This window comes from Coptis chinensis, chromosome 4 (genome assembly GCF_015680905.1).
Source record: "Coptis chinensis isolate HL-2020 chromosome 4, ASM1568090v1, whole genome shotgun sequence".
Taxonomy (NCBI): Eukaryota; Viridiplantae; Streptophyta; class Magnoliopsida; order Ranunculales; family Ranunculaceae; genus Coptis; species Coptis chinensis.
This window is the reverse complement of record NC_141459.1, coordinates 54413778-54420106: the sequence shown is the minus strand read 5'-3', so window position 1 is coordinate 54420106 and position 6329 is coordinate 54413778. Positions and strand designations below refer to the sequence as shown.

The window sequence follows — 6329 nt, the reverse complement described above, 5'->3', positions numbered from 1 at the left end:
CTAAAACCACATAGAGCTATGAATGAGAATCTAAACTGAAATTTCATTTCACATGAAAGCTACATAAACCAATTCCACTCACTACCAAAAATAAGAGAAACAACAATCCATCTTTGTAGTATTCCGGTATCACACAAACAAAAGTATCAAAATATCTACACAAAAAAGTCTTATGATGGAAGTCCAAAATCCAACAGTACGCATACGCAGTAGTACTATATTCCGCCTATTATCGCGAAAATCGCAAAAACTATGAAGTTTCGGAATCAATCATGCATGTACAATAAGCCATCGTGTGCATTTATTTTCTGCGTAAACAAATAACAAGAAAAGTTTAGAAATAACAAGACAGACATAAACCGAAGACAATAATTAAAGGTTTATCACTCCAACAGTGTTTAGTCATCTACCAAACTTAGCATATGCTTCATTAGTGTCGACTTTATAAACCAAAATATTCACTATAAGTTTTGTAGCTATTTCATACCTAAGACCCGAAAGACCAAGGATGATAACCACTCCCTGCCCTTTTTTTCTCACCTCCCCAAAGGAAAAAGGAACAAGTCAAGACCGATCACTACTTGTAACATATCTAGAATTCTAGATTCTAGACAAAACAGAGTAGATGTAGATGCAATTCCATTATTAGAAACTGAATAATACAGATAGATAATATTATAATGTAGCAAACACATGGATTATGACGTAGTTGACAATACCCAATAATTGGCCTTAAACCCCATCAGTTATTCTACTTTAAGTAGTTGAAAACAAGATGCTACACAAGTAATCACCGCAAATGAAACAAGATACTCTTTTTGCATGCGACTTCCGTAAATGAAAAACAAAAAGGTAATTTATACAAAAAAAGATCAAACTTCTTCTTTAGCCAAAACACTTTCACATTGAAACAAAACTTAGGAGGCTACCCAATCTCATTATCAGTCTCTGTATCAGTTCTAAAGGTGATCATTTCAGTAAAAGAAGATATATTACTTTGCTTCTTTGTATCACTCTAAACTACAATAAAAGTATTGCTCCATCCCTCCTTTCTTAAAACCAAGATCAACCAGACATTGCAAACAATGCCCACTTATTAATCAGTCTACCCAATAACTTCTCAAATTACCAGAAGTTTTTTCAATAAGATAGGTCAATTGATGAACAAAACAATAACCGCACTTCAAAGTAAATCCCTCAAAGTCTACCTTTTCAAGTTGTAAATATCCAAAACTATAAAATAGTAGATAACTGAAAACATAGCAAATCTAGAGAGCATAAGAGAAAAGGTCCCACGGGAAACTCTTGACAAGAAACAAAAACGACAAAAATGCATAATGGATCAGGTGAACTATCTCTAATCATCATTCTCATCATCATCCGCTCCTACAAAGTTCAAATGATTTCAATCGCAATCAACTTGTTTCTCCTCTCATCATATGTCGGACTTTCTTCAAGTTGAACCTCTTGTGTGCCTTCGTGAGCCTCTTTCTCTCGATTTCTTTGTTTGTTGATCGGCCACGAATACCAGATGTACCTTTCTCAGACAGTTCTTCTATGCCATCCTTCAATGCCTTTCTTGATATACTCAGAGAAATGGGTATGGTACTTCTCTAGCTCATCCTCTATTAGTTTCCTCATATAAGCAGCAACATGGCCACCATAGACATACTTTCGGTGAACCCCTGCATCCAACTACTTATCCTCTTTCTTAAATCCAGCAAATCTCTTATCACTGTGAGGAATGTCAAGCCCACCATCCAATGCCCCTTAAGTGCACCAGCTGTTATTCTAATAAGGCCTACATCAAGCAATGCACAGAAAGGCCTCCTGGAATTAGTGAGCTCAATAGAAAAATCTTCCCCAGTTGCCTCAATATTTCCCTCCTACTCCTCATCCATTTCGAGTGTTTTCAGGATACGACGAGCCAAGAGAAGGCCAGTGCAGTAAGCTACAGAGTAATTGGTGAGACCAACATCAAGCCCATATCGGGGCAGTTCATGGGCATAAGCTAATGTAAGTATCATATCACCAGCAATACTAGCAGATACAATCTGAGTAATTATATCTTTGTTGGTAAACTGCACAACAAAACGATATTTGGGTGTCCCGTACTTGTTCTTGTCCTGGTTGATAAGACGGATACGAGCCCTGTAATCCGTCTTTCCAGCTCTCCTTCTCCTGAAATTGACTTGATAACGCTTAAAGTAAGCCCTCGACTTTGTGGGTTTGATGAACACCATGGTTGGGTTTTCGGATATGCTCTTTCTTCTGCTGCCGAGAAGAGAATGAGAGTGAGAGAAAACCAGTACAAGTTGAGTGTAGGAACACCAAGCATCCCCAATTTCTTATGGCTGATCAGAATAAAACAGAACCATGGCAACAGACTAATATGTGTGGCACAGGAATATCTAGAAGTCAAAGACTCTACAACGAGAGTTTTACAAGACCAATTTTTGTTCCCGATATGCCCAGTTCGTATCCTGCTATTCCTGATGTTATTGAAATTGGGTCATCATTTTCTTCATGGAGAAAGCCAGCAAGTAGCTTAAACGAGACTGCAATAGCAGTTCAAGCACAACCCTGCTCTAGCACCTCTTCTCAATTGAGTAGGAGTACTGAAACTTCAATCCAGAAAAATGGGTTTATTGAGGCTCAGCAGCATCTCACTAGCCATCCAAGATTAAACTCAAGTTTCGGAAGTGAAATATCCTACCAAAATGGTTTTTTACATGGATCACGGTTAGAATCTAACGCAATGCAGGATCGATCATCCTACTACTGAAACGTGATAACCTCATTTTCACATTTCTGAACAAAGACACTAGAGTAGACAATATCTCAAAAGTCAAAACATAGACAACACTCAAAAGCCACCAAGAGTCAAAACAAGAAGTAGTTGAATACAATCAAGCTTAGGAAATTAAAGGTCTATTATTCAGAACAACACTTCCATAGTTCCCTTCTTGTCTCCTATTAATCTATCAAAATGAACAGAAAAAAGGTCAATCAGCATTTAAAATTATTTAGGTATCTTTTCTTTTAATCCTAATATATATTCAACAACTCCGATAGTTCAAGTTTTCAACAAAGTCAAAACCAGAAAGACCAACTATGTTTTTCCAAATAACGAATTTATCTTTCTTGCTCGACAGAAAAACAAATTTTTGTTTCTTAACAAGTAGGTAGATTGCCAGTTAATTACCTTGTTGACAGAAGTAATGCCTTAGACACTTCATAGTTTTTCAAGTCTGACTTCTCTATGTTTTATGAAATAAAATTTATGTGTCGCACTCTCCTCATGAATGGCACTTCAAAATTTATGTTTAATTGATGAAAAATGTTCCCCTGTACCACTTTCTTCAAATTTCTCAATGTTGTCTCATCCCCCCCCACACACACACACATGCATGCATGCATCCCCAATAATTAATTCTAACAAAACCACCACACCACCACATACACAAAATCAAATCAGTTCTAAGTTATAATGACTATAATAGCACATATTTGTCTGAGACTGTAATACTTCTCTGGAATTAGGACGTTTGCACTTATAATATTAAGCCTTATGTCAATTCCTATTAATCCTTTTTAGTGTATACCCACTCTTGCTCTAAGAAGATCTATGTCTGTGCAGCACTCTGGTCGCACTCTGGTGGGACGGTAAGAACCTGAGCTCAAGCTATTATAGAATGTTTAAGTAGTTACACTATTATAACATAATAACCATAATGTATGTAGAAAGAAAAAACAAACAACAACAGCCAACAATAATAGGTTTGTTTCCTACAAGAAACTGTTAGATTCAGTAGAAATTTTTACAACAGTTGTTTAAGTAGTAGCACTAATATAACCAACCCTTGTAACGATCAAATAGGAACTCTAGCTTGCTCTAGACTCGGACACCACCTGGCACTCTAGCTTGCTCTACACAGTCTTTACTAGTCTAGATCATCGTACATACTTATCATTATTGTACTTGATTTTAAACTACACTCATACCGTGTGATGCAACGTTCCTTTTTGCATAAGTAATATAAGGTAAGTATAAGTAGAGCAATACCTTCAAATTAGGGTGCACAACTTCATTTTTTTCGACACTACTAGATGCAAACCAAACCAGGTTGTAGGGTATTGAGTTTATGTGGCCTTTCAATAATCTAAAATAAGTTTTACAACATTATAGACCATTTCAAGCCATTTTAAGCACTTTCGAACCACAGATCTCCTGTATTTAGGAACTGTAATAGAAATTTAAGGATGAAGTGCTTATATCCCATTAAATTTTCATACAAGAGCAGGAAACTACGATCAGCACCGAATTTGAATAACAAGAGCAACTTAAGCAACTATTGGAGCTGGAAAACGCAGAATGAAAGAATGTTTCAGAATAAGATAACTTATATTCCAAAATTGGTGAAATCAATGATAGAGGATATAAGGATTAAGCTGATAGCATTTGACATCAAGATGGAGAGAGGACTAGAAACGGAATAGTTCATGGATACTTGGAATGTTGATGATCAAATCGAGAGGAAGCAACAGAAATTATGCAGTTGGAACAAAGCAGAAGTGGGTGTAAATAATCTCAACACAGATGGTACTCTTCAAGGGATGTTGGGTGGATGGGCAGCAGTCATTCGCAATAAGGAAGAAGAAGTGGCTGCAACAAGTCATGGAAAGGCCAGCAAGAAATCCATAGAGCTAATTGAGATGCAAGCAGTGGAGCAGGGACTCAGTAAGGCACTAAGGCACGACATCAAAAAGATCAGGGTGCAAACTAATTCCAGGACCATGGTATTTTTCTTAACAAAGGGAAATCAGAACATGTGGCAAGCAGAAAAGTTGATAAGGAGTATTGCGCATCTTAACTACTATAGATTCACGACGTGAAATGTACCGAGGATATTCACACAGTAGTGCCTCCATTCTCATGAGCTACTTCACTTGTACTGTAACAACTTGCAACCCATTCTTTTGCTATTTATACAAATTACCCTTTAGAAAAAAAAAGTTTTAGTATGTGGTTTTATTAGTATTCACATTGGAAATTTTATCTAGTTGCCATCACAATTGTCAAGTGGTCTGCCACTCTGACTTCTATTTGATATAAACAGTTTGATCAATCTACTGAATTACATTCTTAGGGTACAAAAAGGGAAGTTTATTGAAACCAGTGTATATCGGGTTCCTGACTTGAACTCTAAGCAACTACTTAAACACTATTTGGACTCAAAGTTGCAAGTACTTGATATTAAGCTCAAAACCACTTCCAGGACTAACCAAGTTGCCATGAAATCTAAGCTAACTACTTAAACAAATATTTGGACTCAATGGCTTAACAATATGCATCCAGGAAGGTGAAGATAACTACAAACTCTAAGAGACCAACTCAAATTATAAAGAAAAAATAACATTCATAGACAAGAAACTAAGCATGTTTACATACCAACGTGATACCATTTGGGCAAAATTAGCCACCTTTTGCATAAGTCGTGTTTCCATGTCCGCATCTTGTGCATCCAACTGCCTCTTCATCTCATCTATTTCATGTCGCCTTTGCTCATCTTTCTCCTGTGCTTGCGGCTTAATCTTTTCAATCTCAAGTTGTCTTTCCTCCTCCTTCTCTTGTGCTACTCTTTGCATTTCAGCCAACTGGCTTTCCAGGTCATTCACACGATTGTCTGAAGATAGTCAGGAGCCAAAGTAGCTGGTTGGGGTTACACCTCTTCCCTTCAACCTCACACGTCCATGCCGCTCTGGAGGCATCACTTCCCTATAGATCTTATCTGAGGGAGGTAGTTGTGTCCCATGTTCATCTATACCTGCTAGGTCTTTCATTTTGTGCTTCGTATTCCAAAAAAAAAATTACACACAGGATATTAAATACAACCGAGTATGATATTTAAATTGAAGCTATTACTAAGATGAAATTGTTACATATAATGTATTCTCTTGATTGATCATCAAGAGCGTCAAGCGTTTGTAAACTTGTGTGAGTCCTCACAAAAAGATCTCCTAGGGAAGGGGGTGCTCCAGCCTCCAGCCTCTAACCAAATATAAAGAACTTTATTAATTGTTAATTACTAGTCAAATTCAATGCCGCAGTAAGAAAATAAAAATAATAAGCATATGTACCATTATCTCTTCAAACTGGGGAAAACTTATTCTTCCAGCAGCATGCTTCGCTATTTGCTTAGCACGGTTAGCCCTGTTACGTTTAGAAATTGCCTATACAAAAAGATCTCCTAGTTAGTATTGTACCCTATAAAAATACTTAAGTTAAACATTACACTTTTTCTTACTTTATGCTCCGGAGTATCCCA

At 36.9% G+C, this 6329-nt stretch overlaps 1 pseudogene; it reads right to left on the bottom strand.

The window, feature by feature from the left end:
- Positions 1-1106: 1106 nt before the first annotated feature.
- On the bottom strand, positions 1107-2296 carry LOC147504031 (large ribosomal subunit protein uL18y pseudogene; annotated as a pseudogene).
- Positions 2297-6329: the final 4033 nt, after the last annotated feature.